At 36.6% G+C, this 27,022-nt stretch overlaps 1 long non-coding RNA gene across 2 annotated transcripts in view; it reads right to left on the reverse strand.

Annotated features, from left to right (window-relative positions):
* Positions 1-1,370: 1,370 nt before the first annotated feature.
* Positions 1,371-27,022, reverse strand: part of LOC111094538 — a 138,491-nt gene continuing 112,839 nt past the window's right edge. For both annotated transcript variants that reach the window (XR_005385632.1, XR_005385631.1), the window contains exon 7: positions 1,371-1,595. This is a non-coding gene — a long non-coding RNA (uncharacterized LOC111094538). The remainder of the gene's footprint in view (positions 1,596-27,022) is intronic.

A 27,022-nucleotide genomic window follows, 5' to 3' on the forward strand; every position in this document is an offset into this window, starting at 1 on the left:
AACAGCTTCCTGATAAAACTCAAGTCACATCGGGTCTTCCCTCAACTTAAAACCTTCTCACGTTTCCTTCTCAGAGACAACTCCAGTTTGTAAAAACTGGAGCCAGCAAGAACCTCATTACTGACCACCATCTCTTTTATCCATTCCTTGGATTTTATAGTCTTCCTACCAATCCTCCAACATCCCAAATCTCCTACCACCTCAGGGCGTTTAAACTTGCTATCACCTCTAACTGTAATGCTCTTTACAAAGATGCCTGCTTGGCTTGCTCTCTGCCCTTCCTGTAACACTCTCATCAGCTTACATAAAAGAGTACATACTCATTGTCATTCTTCTATCAGCCTACCATGACTTATACTTCTTTGTAACACTTTTTACCACCCAACACTTAACAGTTATATGTTTAATTTATATGGCTGGTCTCCTTCCACCAGTAATACAGAAGGTCCCACAAGAACAGATACTTTATCTTCAGACAGAGAAAGAATGGCTGGAATCTAACAGACACATGTTTGTCAACTGATGGAATGTATGAGAGTTTATCTGGCATACATATATACTTGGATGTCAACCTATACTTATGTCTTCCATTTCTTATGACGCGTATTATAAAATGTACCACTTCATTTGATGGCAACGACATTCTAATTGCACTGTTTTAGGAGTTGGACTTTGGATTCATTCCAGAATGAATGTTAGTAAATTTGAACCCATTTGCTATCACAGATTCTAGAGTTCAATACAGATAAATGACTTCAGAAATTTTATCCCATGAAGGGATTCACTTCACAGCAGCATGTTGTCCAATTATATGTCCCAGATCTCCTCTTTTCCACAATTTTCTCTTATTAGTGGCAATGTATAATAAGCATTATTATTAGTATGAATCATGATCCAAAACAGGAATATACATTTTTTTTTCTGTAAGGAGCCACATAGTAAATATTTTAGACTTTGCAGGGCATGGAGTCCCTGACACAACCATTCAACTCTACTATGATAGGAAGAAAGCAGCTGCAGATCACATGCACATGAGTAAGGCATGGATAGATTTAAGATGTAATTTGCCAAACCCTGATCTAAATTGTTTTTTAAAAATTGGTAAATGTTGGAGGGACAGGTTCGGTAGGCCATAGCAAATGATTTTTAGGGATTCTCTCATTCATTTTCAATAACTTTTGTATAACCACCTGGAAGGTTTCACATGAACCATCTGACTTTATGGAGTTATCTGTAATAAACAGGACAATAAAATGATATCCCTGAGTGTCACCTCCTACCAATAGTCAGAAACATTAGTCATTCTAAATGGATGTAAGTGGTAATGTTTTTTAATTAATGACTATAGGTTACAAAATAGATACGATGGGTGTTAGATTTCAGTAAAACATTTAATACAGTACCTTCCAAAGCTCTAATTTAAAAATCCACTCAAACTGACTTTGATAGGATGGCTCCTGCAAAGATTGCAAACTGTCAAGAGGAATGCAAACAACAGGCATGAATGATAAATAACAGTCTGTCGCATAATAAGGAAGGGATCCACTGTAGTCCCCAGGGATTGGTGTTGAGCCAGTTCTTAACATGTTATTAATCTGAAAAAGAGAACAAACAGAGCTTTTTCATTACACTTACATATGAGGACTTGAGAAAGAATAGTGCAAACCAATGAATAGCAGAATAAATATGGCAAGATTACATTAAGATAGTGTTAGAGACTCAACTGTGAAATAATTCAAGTTAATATTTTCTGAGATTATGTTATTCAATGAGATGAGCACAAAAATAGGAAAGAGAAATTTAAATGGAGTTCATTAAAAGATAATTCCTTTTTAAAGACAGAAGTAATTGTGCCCTGAATAGGAAAAATCTGAAAAAGAGACATCTCACTGTAGCATCTGTGTCACTAACTTGGGAGGCACAGGTAAGTCCAAGGCACAAAACCTCACAATTCCCTCATCAGGGATAAAACAATTTGCTACAATTATAAAAACAGACAAGTAAAAATTTTATCATTGTTTTTTTTAAATTCCAGCCACATATTCTCTGAGTTTAACTCTCACATGACAAATATGCTGCATAAAATTCTTAGTCCTTTGTTTCTTTTGGTTTTATTAATTGCTCATTTTTGTCTGCTATGAAAAATTCCATAGGATGTGGTCCACATTGTTTCCTATGCCTAATCCGTCAAATATAAATTGCTGGGTGAGAATTGCCTGCATTGCTGGATGTAAATTAAAGTCACTCCTATAAATTCATTGCTCAAATTATCTGACAACTACTGTTAGATTAATTTTGCTGCTGAATACATTAAACAATTTCAAATTCGCTTTCTTGATAAAATGATAATTACTTTAGATGTTGCTCAGGTACTGCCACTACACACATAGGGATTCATTTAATATTTAAAGCCTATTTAAAAGCCAAAGATTTATCTCTAGTAAATGACCTATCTAATATGGAATTACTTCACCACACACTGAAATTACAGCTACTGCTCCAAAAACAGACCTCATCCACTGGATCAAAACCAGAGTGGACCTAGGGCAAAGTCTAAGCTTTCAATGTTAAATTTTAGCACTGAAATCTTCATTTTCAAGCAAAACTGTACACAAAACCTTAAATATATATATATATAAATATATATGTGTAAATATATAGATAAATATTTTTGTAAATATATATTTATATATAGATATATAAATAAGACAAATCTTCTAGTTTCTGGCCCAACCTGCAGAGAATTTGGAAGATGTCACTCCCATCCTCACAAGAAAAAAACAGATAAACAAAGGAAACAACAAACAAACCAGCTTGAAAATGAATAGCTTTTCTTAGATCTATCAGAGAATTGAGGTCACAGGGCACACTGCTGCCCCAGAACTGAAACCACAGGCAGAGATACGGAGAATCACAGCTTACTGGGAACAGAAGCCCAAGGGCAGAAGCCCACAGCTGGAACCAATATCCATAGGGACTCTTTAAATTATATCTGAAAGGTTACTGGAGGCTCAACGTGGATTAGTTTGAGAGTTAAATATTCTGAGGAGATGCAGTTTGGCGAAGTCCCCACACTTTCCTGAGGTTCTCGCTGAGAACTACATAAAAATCTCTTCTTGCTCCTGTTTATTGGGAAGAGAGGAAATTACCATTTTGAAATACATCCAGAGCTCTCTGTTCTCCTTAATAAGGCCTGCCTCCAGGGAAACTATTTTTCCAGAACCTAACTAACTTTGGGGAAGGAAAATCTCCCAACTCCAGCTCCCTCTAGCCTTTCACATAGGAGCAACTAAATATCCATGTTAAGCCCGCAGTAGCATTACACGTGAGAAAAGGCAAATACAGAACTCAAGGTCACTAAAATACTGAGATTTAATCATATAAAATGGTTCCTTTCCACATCAGGAAGGGCTCAGGTACAATCACAGAGATTAAAGCTAAAAGAATGAGCTCCAGACCCCTATTTAAACAGTCTCTAGAAAAATTCAAAGACCAAAGAGAAGACAAAACAAAGATGTTAAATAAAATTCTAGCCTTTGACACCACAGCTACAGCAAATACAGCCTAACTCCTAACCAGATAAACATAAAACCTCATACTGAAATGTTATCTGCATGAGTTGCTTTTACCCAACCCTTCACTGTCTGCTTTCCAACAAGAAATAAGTCATACAAACAGTCTGGGAAAATGAAGCAACTATTAGAACCTGACTCAGATATGGCAGAGAGTATGGAATCCTAAATAATTAAGATGTTCAAAACTCTAACGGAAAAAAAATAGACACATATAACAATAGATGGGTAATGCAAGCAGAGAGATAGAAACTTTAAGAAAATGCTAGAACTCAAAAATACTAACAAAAATGAAGAATGGCTTCCTTGGTCTCATTAACAGACTGGGCATGGCCAAGGAAAAAAATCTCGGTGAGCTTAAAGTTATGTAAGTAGAAATTACCAAAACTGAAATGCAAAGAGAAAAAAGAACAAAACAACAGAATATCCAAGAGCTATTAGGACAATTACAGAAAGTGTCAAATACGTGTACATGAGAATACCAGAAACGAAGGAACAGAGGAAACATTTTAAGTAATAAAACAACTGAAAGGGAGTCTGCCCTGGGTGAAGAGCAAAGAGCATTCACTTGACTTCATCCTTGAAGTCTCCTCGAGGAAGCTCTGTCAGAACCAGTGAGAGAGGAAAGCTCATTTCCTGAAATCTTTAATCTCTTGTTTCTTGTGTGCTTCCTGTACACTAGACCTCCCACAAATTAACTTGGTGACAACCAGACAAGAGGCATCCACATACTCTATTGTATGCATCTATCATCTCTATTATCCTTAAGGAGATTAACTGCACAGCACTTATTTGTGACACAAATGTGCTTATAATAAATTTATATGCTCTCTCCACATGGATTAGAAAAACACAGCATGATACAGTGGCAACCTTTCTTTAACTCGTGGATATTTGGTTAACTGAATATTTGTGATAAAGATGGCTGATGACTTTTAATACAAATAAAGCTTATATTTCCCAAGAACATTTTTTTAAAAATACAGGTGAGGGATCCCTGGGTGGCGCAGCGGTTTGGCGCCTGCCTTTGGCCCAGGGCGCGATCCTGGAGACCCGGGATCGAATCCCACGTCGGGCTCCCGGTGCATGGAGCCTGCTTCTCCCTCTGCCTCTGTCTCTGCCTCTCTCTCTCTGTCTCTCTCTGTGACTATCATAAGTAAATAAAAATTTAAAAAAATAAAAAATAAAAAAAATAAAATCTTAAAAAAAAATACAGGTGATTTTTTTTATTTAACAAACTTTTAAAAAATAGTTTCGGATTTCCCCCCAAATTACAGAAATACAGAGGAGTCATATAACCCCCCACCCAGTTTGCATTAACATATATTAGTGCAGTGTACTTGTCAACATTAACAAACCAATATTGATACATCATTATTAACTAAAGTCCATACTTTATTTGCTTATTTTTACCTTAAACTCCTTTTTCTGTTCCAGGATCCTATCTAAGATACCGTATTACACTTAGACATCATGTCTCCTTAGGCTTCTTGTGGCTCTAACAGTGTCTCAGACTTCCCCTATTTTTGAAGACTTTGAAGGGTTAGAGTCAGATATTTTTCAACATGTTCATCTACTGAGGTTTGTCTGTTTTTCACTTAATTAGACTGAAATTATAGTTTTGGGGAAGACGACCACAGAGATAAAGTACCATTCTCATCACAGATCAAGGGTAAATGCTATCAATAGGACTAAACATCATTAACCTTCATCATCTGGATGAAGTAGTGATGCTTGGTTTCTACACTACGAAGTTACTCCTTTTCCCTCCTTTCTCTGTCCTCAGAAACATTATCTTATGCAGCCCACACTTAAGGAGTGGGACATTATAATTCTTCCTCCTTAAAGGTAGAGTATCTACATAAATTATTTGGAATTCTGCCAATTATTTACTCATTTATGTCAATGTGGACTTACAGATATTTATTTTGCACTTTGGATTATACTCCAATAATACTTTGATAGTCAACTATTCCAGCTTTCATCACTGAGAGCTCTCTTAGCCACCTCCTATGTGCTTGTGTCATAGTCCCATCCTTGTGAGTTTTTCTTAAAAAGTTCCTTACTATCTGGCACTAAAAGATGCTTCTGGCTCATATTCTGTTCTCCTTGTCCCAGTCTTAGAATGAGACATTCCTTCAAGGAGCCTCAGTTCCACGTACTAGAAAATAATATTAGAAACCAAGATCCGAACACTAAGTGTGCTGGTTGCCACTGAAATGTCATTGTTTCCAAACTCTTAGTTGGCAAAACAAAGACATGTGCGTATACTATATGTATGCAGATAAATGCATATATCTGTAAATATATCTACATGTAACCATCTGTACATATGTTAAGCACAAGTGCATATGAATGCTTCCAACTCCTACCCATTAACATGTGGATCATTTCATCCTCATGTCTTTATCTGTAACCTTCCATTACAATAGTGAGAATCTATATCCTATCATCTGCCATACATTTAGTTAATTATTATATATAAATATAGATATATAGTATTGCAATATCAGAATAGTTCACATCCACATCCACAGCTCCAGACAACTTTATCAACTAGAGTACAGTACTTATCTACAGTCCCTTTTGCCTTTGTCTTATAGACTAGAGTCCCATAGATCAACACCTGTTTCCCTCACACACTTCAGTGAAACTGTTTCATACATTTGTAATAGATTTTTTTTTATTACATCCTATATTCTGTCCTGGAATCAGCTTTGTACAGGTGACTCTCAAACAACGCAGGTCTGAACTGTGTAGGCCCACTTACACACAGATTTTTTTCCAATAAATACAGTATAATACTGCAAATGTATTTTCTCTTCCTCATGATTTCTTATTTCTTGATCTTAATTTTTTTCTAGCTTACTTTAAGAATATAGTGTGTAATATACCGAACATCCAAAATCTGTTTTAATTAACCGTTTATGTTTTAAGTAAGGCTTTTGATCAATAGTAGGCTATTCAACTCTAGGGAAATTCAAGGTTACACATGGATTTTTATAAGTAAGCTCTACACCCAACGTGGGGCTTGAACTCATGATCCCAAGATCAAGAGTTGCATGCTATACCGACTGAGCCAGCCAGGCACCCCATACACGGATTTTTAACTATATGGGGGACGAGAAAGGGATTGATACCCTGAATCACCATGTTGTTCAAGATTCAACTGTATATCAATACCTCCCAGATGATCAAATGCTAGAAACACAGAACTCTAAAATTAAATAATATTAAGGAAAATAGAAACTTTATCAGCCTTGTGAGAATGTATCTCTAGTAAGTTTGACACCTCCATCTACTATGGAAAGTTGTATCAAGAAACTGACACCTGAATCCCTCAAGAGGCACTCAGGAAAAAGCCTGGATTATTACAAATACCTTGCAGCTGGTAGGTGACCAGGTACATAGCCAAGATTTCCCAAAAAAATGGGGGGGGGGGGAGCAAGAGGATTTAACATCCCTAAGGAGAACACAAAGAGCTGCTCCAAGACCCTGACAGGATCCAGTATCACTGTTTACTCTGGGGAGGACTTGAAAGTAATAAAGCCTGCCCACCAGCTAAAGTGGTGCTACGTCTGTTCATTATAGTTGTACCCTTCACCTACATAAAGAGGACTTGTAACCTTTGGTTGTGTTTTTAAAGCCTTCTATCACTACACAACTGTACTCTGGGTAACAATTTTACAGCACTCTGGGCCACACCAGGGCAAAGATAATCACTGAATCAGGAAAACATCAAGGGAAAAAAAAAAAAAAAAAAAACACTACCTCTCTGATTTGACAAACTGTCTGGAAGACACAGTCCCCTCAAATGTCTCCTCGCATCTCTCTGGGAGTTCCCATGGCAAATCTCAGTTATGTCTGAGTGGGTTCCTGGTTAACCTCTGATAACTGTCACTTTATCTGCCATGATGGCTGCTGCAATGGCCATGTCAAAAGTGACCATTCTCACTTGAAGAGTACTTGAATATGCTGATTTCACCATAATGCTGACAGGTCATCAGGAAGGTCATGATGCAGCCAGAACCATAAACATATTCTATCTAGGGTCCCGATGTTGATACTATTCTCCCACCAAAATGCTGAGAGGTGCTTCAAATGAAACAGTCCATTTAGACTTCGCTCATGCTTTTATTTCAAGACCCTGTCCAATTGTCTCTAATTCCATAGACCCAAGATAGCAGACAATCTTGTAAAGATACATTGAAAAATGCCCCTTCCCTTGAAATCAGAGGCCATATTCAGAGAACATGTATATGACTGCCTATTCCTTGGAATAAGGAAGCTCCTCAAAGCCTTAAGGTAAGAGCCCTTTTGGAATAACCCCTTGAGACATGCCCAGACTAGGGAGGAAGAAGTAGGGTCTGACACACAACTGGTATTTCTCATCTGAAATACACACATCTACCATCTTACTCCATCTGAACTAAATTTAGTTACCTACTCCCGCTTCATATCAAATCCTAACATTATGAATAGATTTTATTTTTCCTTGCATTTAAGAGAAGGTAAAATTATGAAGCCTTTGATTATACTTATAAATTATATGATTATACTTATACATTAAACCAAACTATAAACAGAGGAGAAACTAGCTGTTATCACATATTTATTAAAGCCAAGAGAACAGAGGTTTGATCTCACTTGGATTTTTCCTACAGTGGGATATACTGAAGAGTTTGTGTTCTGAATCCAGAGATAAAAAAAAAAAAAAAAAAAAAAAATCAGCTACAGCTTTCTTTCATTACCGTCTGAAGCACACAGTTCCATAATATCACTGACTGGTAGTACAGTTCAAGCCACTAGGAGGGTTAGAAATCATCTGTCTCATTTGACAGATGAGAAAACTAAGACCCAGAGAGATTAATGACCCATATATATTCAAATATCAGTACTAAGAATTGTGTTAAGTCCATATATAAATTTACTGGGGATGAAATTCATCACTGATTCTCCTTCTTTATAAGAAGGGAGAATACTAGGCCATTATTAGAAATACTAGTATAGATTAATTGCATGTAATCACTATCCCTTCGATATGGAATGATTTCAAAATCGAAAGATGTTTCCTATTTTCTGTAAGATGTTGCAATATCCATGAGATCTCTCAAGAGGTAAAAGCATATTCCATTTTATTCCAGCTTTCATATCAGAACTCATAGAATCTTATAATTCTTTTCCTATAGGAAATACACTTTTACAGCAGTCTTCATCTTATAAATGGAGCTGTTTAATTTAGAGCCACAAAATGATCCCAGTGTGTTCACTGCACATTTATTGAATTTATAACTATAATGCCTTTGGATACGTATTATATTTGCCATGTATTCTATTGATCCATTGAAAATATTTTGTTTCTTATAAGAGGCACAAAGGGGGCATTCATAAAGAAGTGAAATATGCCTGATATTTCAAGTTCTAACATTAAATATAATGGATTGTTAATACAAATAAAAGACTGAGCCAATACTTGATATTATATTACTAGTTGTCTATAATAGAATCTCATTGTCCTTTTTCTTGATACCTTAATGCAACTGCCTTTCAAAAGAGGGTACAAATGCCCTGGGGGCACAGGTGGACTTTTGAAGTTAGTATGTGAAAATGGTCAGTTTTAAGGAAATCAACTTTCAAGCCTGCCTAAACCATATATACTCTTTCCCAAAACTGATTTGCCCACATACCCCCGAAAATAAAAAGTATTCACACTCAACTTTCTTATTTCCTCTTTTACAATCTCTTTTCCTATTTGACAAAAAGAAAGAAATAACATTCTAGTGTGTAAAAGGTTTCTGATGCACCAAACAAGAGGGAATATTAAAATTCTGAAATTGACTATTAAGCAAATGAATCACTTTAATAACAGGTAACGTCATCTTACAAGTCAAGTGTGTCCAACTGTTTTGCTTTTAGTAAAACTAAGAGATCTGACCAGTGCTGTCAGCTTATAAACATTTTGCTGATACATGTTCAAAGTAAAAAAATCACATGGTCATTTAAATTGAAAGAAAGAAAACTATAGTAAGTGACACCACTGTAGGAAAACTCCTATTTCCATGGTTCCTTAGGACTTCTATTCTTAAAAATGAAAACCAGAATTGAAGTTGTTTCTAAGCCCACCCTTCTAGCAGTAACTAACACTCAAGTAAAGATTTATGAGCTAATTAAAAATACTAGATCTGTCCATTTAAGTACTACATGCATTTAAGTTTTTTATATTTAGTAGTTCATCTAAATTTGCATCTATCCTTCTGATAAGTTGTGTACTAATGGCAATTGGCATAACTTAAGCCAGTTTAAATTTGTTTAATCAAGTCAAAGGAATTTTCTAATGAAATTTGGGGTGATAAATAAAAAACTTTAAAACATATGTAGGACATAAAGATAAATATTATAAAATTTATAAACTCAGAGTAGAAAAAGGGGAAAAAAGATGTCTGACTTTTAAAGAAATTCTTGTCTACTTCTATTTCAATGGATCAAGTTGAAAATCAAAGTATTCGTGCATTTAGTAACACTGGGTATACAAGGGAGTTATGCAGTATTTTTATATTTAAATGTCAATATTGACAGTATACTGGAAAATACATCCTTTGCAACTCTTTACATTTATGAGAGAAAAATTGAAATATCAACTTGGAAAGAGGAGCACAAAGGTTTTCAAATACTTTTAAGAGAAGGGTGATTTCAAAAATATTTGAAAACTACTCCCTTCAAATAATAATATCTAAAGAGAAGATCAATAGATTTCTAAGTAATACTTTCAAGCCTCCCAATCACTGGCTTGCAAAACACTTCCATCATAATATTCATCTCACTTATCATTGTTCATTCACTGTCCATACTCCTGGACCCCAAGAGGTTGAGAACTGTAAGTTCCATGTTCCCCACATATGAGGAGCCCCAGTATTTAGCACAGTGTCTCCATTAAAAGCACTCAATTGTATTTCAGCAAATGGTATTTTATACTCCCTACTTATTTTCACTTAGAAAAGCTATAAAGTGTTCTGAAACAGAAAACCTAGGTATGTGCCATTTGTCAAATATTCCAAATCACTCTGGACTTCTCACATTTAAACATGCATAATCAGTTTTAAAAGCAAGCAAAAGAGGGAATGAGATAGAAAACCTTGATGTCCCTTTCATTCATTGTTTATTGAATAATTTCTACATGCTAGATACTATCCCAGGAAAAGGACACCAGCGGCTATGGCATGCATCCCTATTTGTGATGGAGCCTGCCTGCACATACCTTACAGGTGCTAAAGCAGCTGCAGCATCAGATTCCACAAGCATTTGCCATATAATCAATTTAATTCTACTATCTGGTTTGCCTTTGTAGCTTGCTATTTATTAGCACATTTCCCAAAGTATTTCACCTCGCATCTTGGGTTTTCAAGGTAGAAAGACCAAGTTCAATTTCAGAAACTGGTCTAGGACATTGATTCTCTACTTTTTTTCTGAATTTCAAAATTATTCCCTTTTCAATTTTTTGGAAGGCGCTATATCTCCCTGTTCCAATTTCTCAAAGTCCAAAATTTGAAAATACAAATTAAGGATGTGCTACTCCTCGATTTTGCAAGAGAATATGCAAGATTAAAGACCTAAAGCCTTATTTTTTGATTAAATAATTTATCCAAATATTTAGACATTTAATTCTAATTCTTTTATCTTGACAAAATTCTTCAGAAGGAAATCATCACAATAATTGAACTATACTGTTATCTAATTTGCCACAAACTTTTTTTTTTTTTTCCATTTTACTACTCTTGCTAAAGTTTTCCAAGCCTTTCCTCTTCCTAGGCTATAGCTGGGGCCAACTGCTGCTCCAAATTCATCTGTTTCAAATGCCTTTTTTGTCTTAATAATCATGTGCAGGTGTTTTCAGAGCTTATCTCTGTTACATTAAAACTCTCACCAAAATATTTTAAAAGGCAGGTCTCCCCATGTTCTCAGAGAACCTCTTTCAGAGTACCAACTTCTGTCCAGAAAGTGGCTGGATTATGCTCTTTCATGTGAAAGGTCTGATCCCAGAAGTTACATAAACACAGATATAAATACACTACCAATGAAACTAGCATCATTAAACACTTTTTATCAATTTGATCTGCTTATTGATTATGGATGCAAAATACAAAAAAGAGAAAGACAATCGAAAGTGGCTTAAAAACTTTAACGGCAATTAGTAGAAAAAAAGGAGAAGGGATTTTTTTAACTCATACAGGGTAGGGAATCTTTTAGTTTATATGGTAGTCTCGAATAAAAAACTAAAAGCATTTAAGATCACAGAACTTCAGTAATAAAAAATAAAATTGGGTAGAACATAAAAACACCAAATATAAATTAAACAATTACCATGCCATTCTGGACATCTCCCCATTGCCTGAGGAGGAATACTAGTCCCATGAATGCAAAAGGTAAAAATTTAATTAGGGATGGAAAATGAAGTAACAGGACTAGGGGAAAAAGGTGGAATTTGCTGTTAGAATTCATAATTTCCTACGAATTATTTTTAATTGGGTAGGATTAAAAACATTTTTAATATCTATCAGTGTACAATATACAGTTAGAATGTAAAGACACTTGACACCTAAAAAGTCAGCACATTTTAAAACTGAAGCTTCTATAACTAACAGGGACATTGGCTTTTTCCTCTACTGTTAATGTTTTTGACTTTCTAATAATAGCTTCAGATTTAGGATTAGCACACACAATGCAGTAATGGACTCATGTATATCCTTGTACAGTACTCTCCAACCCATTTCTAATGTATACAAAACTGAAAAAGAACTTTTTAGAATAGTAAGTTTAGCTGCTCTACCACATATTTTTATTATGCCAAAATTACTAATATTTCTCTTGTGGGAGTGAATATTATCCTTATTTACCATTTTGTATGTTTCTGAGAATAATCTATCTCTCCTCCCGACTCGCCCAACTTTTTTTTTCCTTTACATGCCTTATCAGCTTCCAATTCCCCATGATTTATGCCCCTTCTTCCAGAAAGTCTTCTCTGAAAGTTTTCAAAAAATACTTTTGAGCATTTAATATTTCAAGTTGTAATTGCACGTTTATTATAGTTATTCTAATGACCTGAAAAACCTCCCTGCCTCACCCCCAGGCACCTCTGACACATCCCTATTACCCATCCACAGAAGGAATATTGTTTTTTTGAATAAAAATACAAAAATAAATGTTATAAAAGTCACCCATATTGACAAGTCTTGGTTGTTTTTATGGAAACCATGCATGTGAAAAAAAATTGAGGATGCCAAACAAAATAGTGCTTTTATCTTACAGATTTGAGATAGAAAGGCAGGAAAGGAGACCTGAGACTTAGCGGAAGCAAAACTCTACTTCTTGCTTAAGCACTCCAAATCCTAGGAATTAGAGAAAGAAAAAGTAAGAAGACTAACATTAAAGAGAATACCATCAAGCAAAAAAAGCCAAGAAAACTGAAATGAATGCACCATTCCCTGGACCCTGAGGGCATTTCTGAGTATGTGCAAAAATGTTTTTTTTTTTTTTAACTATTTGTTGTATATTTTTGTTTTTGAGGCTTCTGGTAATGGACTAAATGAGCAGATTTTTCCAGCCACTGTAGGGCTTAATGATGGGGTTATACGTGATTAACACTTGTCTCCTCACTGGAGTCTGAGCAGTATGAGGGATGATTCACAATCAGTACTGCTCAGCATTGTACCTTGAAACACAGCACTATGCCTGGCATATAAAAGGCACTTAATAAATGTCAGTTCATTATTACAATTTGGGAAGGAAATAATCACATTAAGCCCTCAAAAAAGCCAAATGGAATAATATGCAAATTAATGCAAACCCCCATAATAATAATAATAATAATAATAATAATAATAATGTGTCATCTATTTTGGAAATCAATATATAGCCCTTCATACAAGAAAATACCAAGCTGTGAATATGTCTGATATGTGCTTGAGTGTGGAATTAGTGTTTTTACAATGGAATGATATTAGGATGAAAGAGTCTAGAAATCCTCTATTTGGGCCCTCTTATTTTACAGAAAAAGTCACCAAACCCCAAAGGGTTCAGTTATTTGAAGTCACACAGCTAGCTGGTTGCAGAACTTTACCAAGAACACTGGTCCTTCTCCTTATTACCCAGATATTTAGAGATAGAAGACATACTTGCGAAAATGAAGAAAGTTCATATTACAATCGTTTGAGTATTTTTAAGTATGAGTTTTGTTTTTAATAATAAGAAATGGATATTGAACTCATCGGAAAATGATAAAGAATGAATCACCATACACTAAGTTCTTAGATAAAATTGGCATTTTTTTCTGAAGTCTCCATTCTAACACAAAAATAATAAAAGAAAAAGGGGGAAAGAATCTATTACTCTATTCACCCGACTTAAATAAGCTATCTTTATTCTGTATTCTGAAGGTAATACTGTTTACCTTTTAACAGTGTTTTTCATACATACATGATTTTTTGGGAAGGAACAAATTGGTAATTATCTCCACTAATGAAATGTGCAATCATTTCGGTTAGATTTTAAATGGGGCACGACTCGCATTCATAAGGCCCATTGAATAAATGCCTATTAGATACAGTTTAATGGCTTAATGCTTGATTCATGTTTTTTCTCTCCGTAGTTGATGCTTATTGCACATTCAGGGCAATTAGGATATTCAGTTTTCTTTCCTAGTGTATATGTAATCCCTGTATTCAGAAAGCTCAGCACAACAATATAAAAGTCAAATTTTACGTGGAAAAAAAAAAAGATATCGCTGTTGATGATGGTACTCAAGATTTTGGCTAGATTCATTCTGTTAAAGTAAACTCTCATTGACCTTTAGCATGTAACTCACAAATCATAACTATCATGTGCCTCAGAAATAATTCCTGCAATCCCTGAAAAAGCTAGAGCATTTCTTTCCCAGATTTAAGTCCAAACTTGAATTACTAAAGCCTGTGGAAAATTTAGTAGAAAAAAAATCTCCCAATGAAAATTAAAAAACAGACTTGAAAATATCCTATTATATATGGAATGATTCTGTAAGAAACAATATCTATCAATGTATTAGAATATGCCTGTGTAGTATTTTTTTTTCAAATTTATACACATTGTGTTAGGTTGTGGATACTGCTAATCAAACAAGTCTGTTTTTATAACATTTAAAAATTCTGAGTATCAGTAACTTCAAAGAGTCAAAAACTAGTATATACATGCATGAAAATATTTTCTTATATGTTGTACAAAGTTAGGCTAACACTCTGCACACATTCAGACTAAGTTTTGCTGCTTCCTTTAGGATGCATAAGTTATTAAGTTGATGAACAGTTAAGATTTGAATATTTGGCAGGTGTAGATTTTATATGCTACCATATTTACTTCCATAATTTCCCCTTTTTCTTCTGATATTCTCTCCCTCAAAGAGACGGAATTAAGAGGATCATATGAGCATCTTACTCTGGTTCACACTTGAGAGTCTCACTTCCACTTTCAAAAGAAGAGCAACTCCTATCATTTGCAACGTTAATCAGAATGTGGGTTTGCTAATGTTTTTCTCTTCCTTCAGCAATTTTCTATATTCCTAAAAAGTACCTCTAGATTGAAATAACACTTTAAATGAGCATGCCTGTTTATGTGTTAAAGACAGATGGAGAAGGAGAAAGGAGGGGGATAATCAAAAGGAGATGGAAAATATATTGACATTTAAATGTTCTTTCCTTTCAAATGTTCATCCTACATCCCTTTCATTTGTGCTAAAATGAAAGAGGCAGTGAAGGCATTCCTAGTTCCTATCTGGAATGATTTCCTATGGGCTCCCTGAAGGGGTTGATAATCTGCTTCCCCAACATGGGAGTAAGAGAAAACAAAATGATGACCAGGGAAAGAATGGGAAAACTAATGAGACATGGCAGAGGAGTTAGTGCTGATTCTTGCTTCTCATCGTTAAGGGCCAAAGAGTGCTAACTTGGTCATTACCATCCTATGTAGATCTAGCACGTTCCATTACTAGAGCTTCTATCAGCAGTGTGACTGCTGCTGTTCACACATGGGGGCCTATGTGTGTGCCAGATATAGCGCATTATGAATATATGACAAAAAAGAGAGAAACATAAGGGAAGAGTCTCATGACAGATCTACAGATAAGAGAGAGGGAGTCACAGACTGAAATGAAAGACAGACTTGGGCATCTCAGTGGCTCAGTGGCTGAGCGTCTGCCTCTGACTCACATCATGATCCCAGGGGTCCTGGGATGGAGTCCTGCATCGGACTCCCCACAGGGAGCCTGCTTCTCCCTCTGCCTATGTCTCTGCCTCTCTGTGTATCTCATGAACAAATAAATAAAATCTAAAAAAAAAAAAAAAAAAAGACAGCTTTAAAGTACCCAAGTATCTGACTAAGAGAAAACCGCATAAAGAAATAGATCCTGTGGTAAGATTCAGAAATAAAAGCAATCATCTGAATGTAACAGCAAGTTTTTAATCTACGTTAGTATACAGTTTCAGTTTATAGCCATACAAGGAAAGAACTGTATGTAGAGATGTATTCGGAGTACTATGAGCAGAAGGAGAAAGAGTGTGCAAGTGTGTGTGTGTGTGAGAGAGAGAGAGAGAGAGTCAGTGTGTGTGTTTGAGAATGTGTTCTTACAAAGAATTTGTAGTTTAGGTTAGGCCCAGGTCATGGTCTGTTTTTACAAATCATGTTGTTGTCAAAACCTATGCCAAAATGACACATGACTCCATTCTTTCTATTATATAAATTGCTTTTGGGAATTCTAGAAACTGAAAGTCATAGAAGAATTGACTGCTTAGGATCTACTTTTCATCCTATGCCCCTTTTCCCAGGCCATTATCTTTTTGCAAACTATTTTAAGTTACATAGGCAAGAAACCCTGCAGTTTGGATGCCAGTAGCTCAAAAATCAAAAGCTTAACAGGAGACCATCAGATTATATCACTGCAAGAGCATTTTTGTCATAGAGTAATAGGTCATTTCCCCGTTAATGTCTATAGCACATAAGGATAGCACGTATCATCCCCTGATGTTGTTGGGAACAAAATGCAGGCAGCAGACAAAAAACTTCTCCTCACCTTCCCAAATCACTCCCTATAAAACTCTGACCACTTTATCACTCTGCTGGGTCAGGGCCACAGTTTTTAATCCTTCCACACATCTCTGCCATGATTCCTACTGGTAGTGTCTGCCCATAAACTAATTCAACTGCATGCTTTTTCTCGTGATTTCAGAGATCTACATCAATATCCTACTTCACTTGGCATCAATAGTAGGACATGACAACATTCACTGGCCATGAAGTTGAAATGGAGCAGGGTTCAGGACAGGATCAGTTGAAAATCTCTGCTCCTGATCTCTCTTGCTGACAAGCAGGTGTTTTGGAAAATGAGGCACTAAGGTGCCATTTAGTAAACCACTCCTGTCCATCGGGAAGGATGAATGCACCTTGCAAAGTTTTTTACTGGGAATTGTAGAAGGTCACTTTGCCAGAACCACAGGCTAGAACAATCATTTCATAAAAGTCCAAAAAGTGGTGAGAAGACTCTTCTAGGTGAGCAAATTAGAGGAGGCTAGAGCACAAGTAGAAACTATATTCTGCATTAACTCATTTCCTAGCTCACCTTTCTCCCATTCTAGAAGCCAGATTTTGAGGGAAGTCCTTGGCACGATATGCAGAGTCAGAAACCAAGCTCCCCAGCCTTGTCAGGGCTCCCGAGGAGCATCAGGCACATAGTTTAGAGGAGCACACGAGCCCCACGCCCATGGTTGTGTTGCCAGCAATTCACTGTCAAACAATGACGGGCTTACTAGATTCAAGCAAGTCATACTCAGAGAATTAGAATTTCCATGAAATGTTTCATTTCCCTGTGGGCTAAATATATTCACATTTACTTCGGGTATCTGCATTTGGTTTTATCAGTAAATTCCTTCTAAACACTTACTAAATGTCATCAGTAAATAGAAGTTATTAAGAGATTTCCCTAAGTACAAAATGAAGAAAGATTACCCTCTGGAAGGAAACTCCAATTCTACTCGATGTCTCCAGAATGAACACCCTTATACACTCAAACACACACACACACCCTTTCCATCATCTGTGGACAAAAATCACACCGTATATCCTTCTCTAAGATGCACTGTGCTAGATCCTACAGGTATGAAAATGAGAAGAATCGCAGCTCTAACTGGCCATGAAACATGACTTCCCTTCACTGGGCACTTTAAAGTTGGTAGGTTAGGTAACTGGTAAAAGATTAAGTTCTGGAGTCCAGGAACCACAACTCCTGTCTCCTTGCACCGTAGAAACTCGGGTGATAATTTACATCCTTGAGCCAATTTTGCCTTCTCTGTAAATTGGAGAGCATAGCAGTATCCCCCTCATAAGGCGACCCCTCAGGGCCAAGGGGTACCATGAATACCAACACCTGTCAGGGATTCTCTCATGTAACCAGCTGTGAGTACATTTCTGTGGTTCCAAGAGCAAAAATCTGTGTAACCAAGGAGACCTGAGCTTCAACCCCAGCTCCAGCAATGACCCGTTAAATGAACTTCATCAAGTTACTCAAGACTTCTCTAGATCTGCTTCTGGATCTCTAAACAGGCCACCAGTGGGGATGATACAGGTGAGATATGAAGACATGGGAAGTACCACAGAGCACCAGGTTATTATTCATTAAAGCTCCATAATAAAAATAAATGTATAAAATGATCTAAACAATATTGCAGGCAGAGGTAATACAAACAACAAGATTGCAACACACATCATTTGCTCTCTGCAGGTTTGGGGCCAGTCAGAAACTCTGGAAGAAGTCCCCCTCTTCCCCACCTCCGACTGCACTGAATCTTGTGAATTCTGTCTATAAATACCTCTCTAATCTGTCTGCCTCCTCATTTCCATCACAGCCACAGACCCCTGTTCTTTGCTCTCACAGCCACTGTGACAGCCTCTTAGACTCATTCCAGGCCATTCCTCGTACAGCAGTCAGAATGATTTTCTAAATAAAAATTCAGGCCTGTTGTATCCCTAAGGAAATCCCTTCAGAAGTTCTCCATTGTCCTCAGGATAAATCCAAACCTCTTAATGGGACCTCAGCCAGCTTCTGTTAACACCCCCCCCCCACACACACACACACACTATTTCCTGAGTGGGCTAAATGCCAAAGATTCTGAATGCACTTGCTCCCTTGCTCCCGAATTGCACATGTGCTCCCTCTGACTGGAACTCTCTTTCACCTCACTAAGAAACCACCCCTCTCCTCTCAGCTGAAACACCACTTACTCAGGGAGGCTTTCTCTGACTCTACCTGAAGTTAAGGACCAGCCACTAAATGCCTGGCGGCATTCTCCCAACACCTCACCCAACAAACTTTACCCATATTATGGGGTTAATTCCACATTTGACAGATTCTAAGGTCTTTTGCCACATGTGCCTATTTATCACAGGCCCTGGGTATCATGCTTTTAACTCGAAATGCAGAGAAATAAAGATTATAGCCCAGTTTTTGACGCGTTCTTAATGTTTTCAGTACTTCTGATGGAAGAAAAAAAAAATTGAAAGCCACTTCTCATTTATTCCCTTTTCTGAAAGAGCAAAAAAGAAAAGGAAAAATTTAATTTTGAGCATCTTCCTCTCTCCTCCCCCCTAACACTTAAGTCCCACTTTCACGGTTTCTTCGCAGAGGTAGCAATTCTGGGCTTTCAGCAAAGATTTTTATATATAGATCTGTAACTTCTTTAAAGCTGGTAATGAGAAACAAATATGAAAAGAAATGTCTCTTGGGCTCAAACTCCCTATCCGCTCACATCAGCAGCCCCTGGGTACAGAACATTCCTCTCTCCTCGTGATGCCCCAAGCCAGATGAAGAGCCTTGCCATCAGTCCCTGGGGCACAGCTCTCCCTGGGCAGTGGCAGTAGGAGAGCGCCAAACGTTTGAGGCAACTGCCTGTGTCACCCAAGCTAAACTCCACCTCTGGAAAATACACGAAAACATTCCCTTAGAGAAATATTAGATCTGCTTCACCACTCCTTCTGGCATATCTGATCCTACTTTGCCCTCCTCTTTCCCTAAATGCCATGCTCAAAAACCTCTTCTCTCAGCAGGAAAGCATGCAAGTCACATGCTATCATGATCACTTTGTGTTTCCCTGCAGAGGGAAGGGAGGAAACTCTTGCATGTGAAAAACTCATCTGTTCCTAATGGAATGGAGTAACTTTCAAAGATCACAGGAAGCATGCAGTTAGAGGTAATGGGGCCCCCAGCAAAACCATGCAAGAGCATGAGCCTGTGCCAGAGCTTTGCTTTGGGCTGGTCCACTTCCATATTTTCAAGGTTATGCAGAGGGCACACCCGTGCTCTCTGCTGCTGAGCCTGGCCCCTGGTGTTCTAGAAGCCAGCTATCTCCAAGACCTCCCTTATCCACAAACAACATCATTTCCAATAGTTTGGAGTGTTTTTCTTTCTTTCCTTAAAAACCCAATGATTAAAAAGGTATTTAGTCTGAAGTAAAGCACTGATGAGACCAACAGAAATGTAATTCGTCTATTGAAATATTTGCCTCCAGTCACCAACATCTCTGGCCAACCTTCTGAAATGTGGTCTTCTAAAAGGGGCCATATTGTGGTACTTTTCCTCAACAGCTCCGTTAGGAAAAGAAAATGATATTTTTACAGTCTCAGTGATGAAAACCGAGGTGAAAAACTTCAGAACATTTTGGCAGTTTTTCACATTTACTTCACAGCAGAGAAATAAATCCACACTAGATCTCTATCAGCAAGAAAGAAGTATTATTTGAAAAATTATGTGTTAGTACTGGGAACATGAAATTTCTATTTTCGAACTAATAATGTTTATTAGGCATGTTTCCCACTGCTCTGTATTATTAATTTATACTTCATTATTTCTTGGGTTACTATGCTTATTGTTTTCCTTTATGGATTTTTAAAGAGCTGATTATATAGTTTTTCAGTTAATTAGGTCACTTTGTAATTCTAGAATATAAAAAGCATTTTGAAAACAATAAAAGAAAACATTTCCTATGTGTGATGACAATCACGTAAGTCATAGAATAATCTGCTATGTTGGAAAGAATGCAAAGCCTTATCAGTAACTTCTCGTATTTGGACAGGTTGCTAAATATAGAAATAAATGTGTAACATCCATCTATTCATGTGCTGAGAGGAGAAATTAGGATTTCAATTATTCCAATAAGACCATATCATTTAGCTAAAATTTTACTAAACACATTCTGGGATATCTGCTTAAACCATGGTCCCTACTCCAGAATCTGCCCCCCACTGATAGGCTTCACCCAAAGTGGAAACTTGGATATTCAAGTATCACAGGACCCCTGTTCTTGTGGCCACAACAGAGTGAACCAGGTCTGGAACTCTGGCACAAGGGGGTCACAGCCACAAGCTGAACTGAGTCCATTCTCACAAAAATTCAGATAAAGTTAAGACACACAGAGGGGGGATACTTACAGCAGAGACATGCATACTGAAGAATCAAATAGTATTCTGGGTCATGTGGCTTCTGATGAGTAAGCACAGAAAGCCAACAAACAAGGAAATAAGGAAGAATGGTACTGGTATCAATAGAAAAGCAGACACTGGAAAAATCTAACCTTTGAAAAAAGGAGCAAGATTGGAAGAACAGGCTTCCCAATTCCAAGGATGTGAGGTATAAATTAAATCTACAAGTGTCATTTATACCTGCATTCCCATGTCCCACATCACCGTGTGTTCTGGAACATAGATATTCTTGAATTTCTTGGTTTATCCTTTTAAAAAAAAAAAAATCTCCCTTCATTAAAGCTAGAAAGAGCAAATTTGTCTTGCATAAAAATGAACAATCCCTGGTTTAAAAAGCACAGAAACACACAAATCCCTGCATATTAGGAAAAAACTTCTGCCTTAATAAAGCTATTTTTTTTAAATCCATGGCATATAAAGAAAAATTCAAGTTACATCCAAATTGGTACTTGTAAGCTACAACACTGCCATAAACATAGTAAAGAATTTGAGTCAATTTTTTTTTTGCCTTCTTTTATTGCTTGTAAGAGTTACACATTGATTTATAGAACAATGCAAGGATGTATGCAATAGTATGAATATAAACCAGCCTTATTTTCATAAAGTATTTATACCCGATGTATAGCATTTAATGATTTCTGTAATGTAAATATTCCCGCTGTGTCCAATTTCAAACTACCAGTAAACATCATTAGCTCTCATAAGCCTGTGGAAGCCACTAGATTGATTCAAGTAAAGAATACTGCAAGTCTAAGTAACTAAGCAAAATATTATCAGTTGATTCAATATGCCTTCTTAGAGAATTTGAATAATTAGCCGATGGTCATAGTAAGTGGCAGAGCTGGATTCCCATCCTAGTTGCCTGATTTATATAACTGAATATGAATACCAAATATACCCAACTAATTAGTAAGTCTTCACGGCAATATCTACATGGAAGCCCCACGCCCCAAACTTGCAAACCAAGGACGAAATGAAATAAACAAAGCACACGTACTATCCAATTGTCTATAGATCTTTATTTTTGTAGGGTCCTAGATCAAAGTCCAAAAACACTTAAGTCTACTGGTTTCAGGGAAATCAAGAAACTAAACCTAAATATATGGTAACTTATCAATTGCTAGCTAATTTAAAATTTTAATTCATACCCATAGCCCTACTACTCCCATCCATTTCAGTAATCTCATTTCCTTCTATACATCTATCACAAAGAATTATTTGGCATTCCTGAATATATCATGCTCCTTTTAAAAAAAACATACTCTTTTGGAAACGATTCCCACACTACTTCTGACTAAATTTTACTCATTTTTTTTAATTTAACCAAATGTCAACTCGTCCATGAATCTTACTCGAACTCCTCAGACTGAGTCATTCAATATACTACTCAGTTTAAACAGCCCCTTCACAGGTCTATTATGGCTATTAACAACATAGGGCATAGTCATTTCATATTTACCCATGTGACTTACCATTGAAATTTTAAATTTCAGTGTCTAACATGTGCCTGACAGAATGGATATTGCACAGTTGTTGAAGGAATGAATCTTTTAATTAAATAATATTTGATGCTCTTTCTCCAAGCAAAAAAAGGATTTTTCAAGCATAAATGCAGAGTTGGGAGAGATCATTGTAAATAAAAAAATAAAAAAAAAGTTGCTTTCCTATTCCAACTAAGTAAATTTATAAAACAAGCTGGAAGAACATTTAGTACAAGAATTATATTTTCAGAATCGATTGCGCTCACCACAGAGCTTGCATTTACATAGTCACCACCAACAGAGCTTTTCTAATGGGGAGAAAAAGTTGTCTGGTGGTCTTAACATTAAGATTAAATGCACTTGATGCCTTAAAATGACACTCAACCAAAGACATCACCATTTAGTAGCAGCTATTTCACAATTATACCAACTATTCTTCCTAATGATATCTTATAAAGGGTTATGTGTGGGCTCCTGGGTGGCTCAGTCAGTTAAGCGTCTGCCTCCAGCTCAAGTCATGACCTCAGGGTCTTGGGATTGAGTCCTGCATCAGCTCCCTGCTCAGCAGAGAACCTACCTCTCCCTCTTCTCCTGCTTGTGCTTGAACTCTCTGTCAAATAAAATCTTTAAAAAGGGGGCACCTGGGTGGCTCAGTCATTTAAGCATCTGCCTTTGGATCCGGTCATTATCCCAGAGCAGAGAGCTCCACATCCTCGGACTCTGCTCAGTGGGGAGTCTGCTTCTCTCTCTCCCTCTACCTCTCTCCCTACTTGTGCTCTCTCTCTCCAAATAAATACATAAAATCCTTTTTAAAAATCTTAAAAAAAAAAAAGTAAAAAAAACAAAAGCCTATTATGTGTTTATATGTGTATGTACAAGAGGTGTGTTGGGGAAAGGGAGAAGTAAACAAAATGACAAAAAAACTTAACAGGAAATTATTGTATTACCATGTTTTACAGACAGGAAAAAGAAGTGAACTTCAGAGAAACTAAACACTTGCTTAAGCAAGACCCCCTGAAGCTAGACCCTCTCTCAACCTCGTAGTCAACATCTTTACATACAGTAGGACCTGAGTGCCTCCTGGTTACTCCTCTTTCACTGTTACCCTTAAGACAAGCCCAAGTCCTACAAATGCAGTTATGAGAAAGGAGTAGAAGATGTGATGACAGACATACTGCCATCCTGAAAGGAACTGCTTATTTTATTCTAGTTACTCAAATTCATTCCTGACCTTGAGAAAGTCAATTTACCATGGGTATCAAATGACCTAACTTAAAACAAGAATTGTTATTCAAACACCTTTAGTAATGGGTTTGATTAAAATAAAGGAGCACAATGTGTCAGAACTTGTTTTGTCTTTTCAGGCCAAAATGGTTGCCAGGAACTAGAAGTCCTTATTAGACTTTTTAATTAGCGTATAATCTCATCAACTGAATATGTAATCAGGGATCAGTGACTGTCAGATACAAATACATTTTTTATTGCATGCATATAACCAAATGTATGTATCAAAACAAACTGAACTCATTTCTAACGTCCTTAATTTATTGAATGTGGAGCTCTACTAGTTCCTATTTCCGTGATCTGAGCAAAAAACAGCCATGTCTCAGAAGTGAGAAACGTGTTCTGTGAAAAAGCAGATATGAAATGTTTTCATTTTTATAAATGACTTGCCAGTACAGTTCTCTATTATATATTAAATGGCTCCTCTGATTTGAAGAACTTCCAAGCTGAACCTACAAGCCTGCAGTATTGCCCAATATAAACAGTCATTTGACAGGATGAAAAAAGTCATTCCATCTTCTCTTTAATCTTTATGCTTCCTTCTCTGCCCCCTTTCCATTTACAACACAGAATGGACTTCAGACTACCAGTCTTAGCTCTTCTACAATACAGCACTTCTTCTAAGAAAATTCTGTGCATTATAAACTGAAAGGAAATGAAAATGTGCACCAACAGCTGATTACGCGCCTATCGATATATTTAAATCAGCTTAATTTTTCTCACAAAACTCAGAAATATTGAAAATGCCCTCAAGTGAGTTGCTAACCTGAATCCCATAAGGGAGGCAGGAGAAACGCCTTCCTATCAATCCTTCCAAATTTGTAAGGCAAAGCCACCCCCCACTTCAAGCTAATAAAAACAGTGCAAGTATGTGGGAAGCAAGGCTAGAAAACTCAGTCAAGCAAATTTGATTTTTAAAGCTGCAGAAAATCTGAAGAATTCAGTGGCCTAATAAAATATCTGCCATCAGGACTGATGTGTTTATGTTCTTAAAAATGTGTTTTGTGAGGACACAGATAGTTTCTGTACTTGAGTATCTATGCTTTCACCTAGTTTTGTTAAGCAATTTTTTTTTTTTTTATTCCCAAACACTGCTTGGATCAATAGCAGCTCAATATCACTCATGATTAGTACTGAAGTGTTCCTTCACCTTTCTGGACTCTAAAGCATATATAGATATAGGTATAAGTAGAGATAGAGATAGAGATAGAAAGAATATATATATATATATATATATATATATATTATATATATTCTTATATATATAAGGTTGACTGTAACCCTATTTATACATAAAGGGATTCAAACAAAATTTTACACTGCAAGATCAGTCTGTCCAATTGCAGCCGTACTGTCACTGCTCACATTCCTCCCTCCTTCACTGTTTCTCTACTGAGATTCTATGTTCCAGAATTTGTCCATTTCTCCCTCCTGTTAGCTCATCTTAATGTGGCATCTTAAAGTGTTTCAACAATCCATCTCACATTTCATCTATGTCAAAATAAAAACATTTCTATATATTTGATTTTTTTTCCTTTTACCTTAAAAGAACTTTTCCTTCTTCATGGAATTAAATCTAGTCTGAGCCTTGTCCTTTGCATCTTTTTCAGAATCTCGCTTCATCAAGTTACTCCTCTCAATCTCTGTATTTCTAACCTCACATTTCCTTTTTCTTCTTAACTAGATCTATGCCCAATTCCCAAGCCCTCAAATCCTCTCCATCTCAAATTTATTTAAAGTCACTGATCTCCCTCCGAGTTCTTTTCTCACATCCATTCGCATTTTATTACAAAAGTAGTAACCACTTTGACTTAAACATTGCAAAATTACAAGTTAAAAAAGAAAATTAGATTATCTTACCACTCAGTAATAACTAAGATTATTTAAAGGTATTAACAAACATGTATTTTTAGTAAAAATTGATCATATACTATAAATATTTCACTGACAAATATTCATGACAAATGACATTCCATGCCAATTAAAGGAAACCTATCACCATTAAAAATGCTTGTTTTGGGATCCCTGGGTGGTGCAGCGGTTTAGCACCTGCCTTTGGCCCAGAGCGCGATCCTGGAGACCTGGGATCGAATCCCACGTCGGGCTCCCATTGCATGGAGCCTGCTTCTCCCTCTGCCTATGTCTCTGCCTCTCTCTCTCTCCCTCTGTGTGACTATCATAAATAAATAAAAATTAAAAAAAAAAAAGCTTGTTTTATTTGACGGTAGAAGTATTTACCCAAGTCACTGGTATTGGTTACTTAAGCTAGGTATCCAGTTGTCCTCTGCTGTAAACAATGCTACAATGAAGATTTTTCTCCCTGTTTCTTTGCACAATTTGCGATTATAACCTTAAAACTTTGAGGAAAAATCCCATGAAACATTTTAATTTTTTTTGAAACATTTTAAAAGCACTGCCAAATACACATGGGTGAATTCTATTTGTCTATCAACTTGGATCTTCAATGTAATAGCAATTTGGTTACCACCACTCTAATGAAGTTACTCTGTGACATTAATTATCAAAAACAGTTTTCATCCTAGCTATTATTCTAGATGTCCACACATGATCTGATCATTCCTTTCCTCTTCAAATGCTCTTCCCCTAATAATTTTTGTGGCAATACTATCTCAACTTTGCCTGTCATTTTTGTTTCTTCCTTCTTCCACGTAAATTTAAGTCTCTACTTTTCTCCTCACATTTTATCACTTTATCCTCCCTAAATTGAGAGTGTTGCCCAATCAGTTATAGCTGTCACTATTTTTCCCAAGATCTGTAAGATCAATATAGCCTCTCCAAGAATTTCCTGCTTCCTCACAGATGTATTTACCCTTATATCCCATGGAGAACAAGAAATTAAGAGGTTTAATTTTCTCCTCTTTCTGGTTTTTTATTATTGCTAAGATCTCAATTTCATAAGTTAGAAACTTGAGCTTGAGTTTAAAATTTCCCCACCTCTCTTCCAAAAAAACAATCACCAAGCATTACTGGCTGTGCCTCTGGGACTCCCCCTTCTCTGTACTCACCCCATCCCTTAATTTTCCCCAACCTGGTGAAAGAGCATGACTGTCGCCCAAAAAGATTATGAGAAATCTGAGACCTCAAGATCCTCTGAGTTCTCAGCTCCCAGATCAGGAA

Source organism: Canis lupus, chromosome 38 (genome assembly GCF_011100685.1).
Source record: "Canis lupus familiaris isolate Mischka breed German Shepherd chromosome 38, alternate assembly UU_Cfam_GSD_1.0, whole genome shotgun sequence".
Classification (NCBI taxonomy): domain Eukaryota; kingdom Metazoa; phylum Chordata; class Mammalia; order Carnivora; family Canidae; genus Canis; species Canis lupus.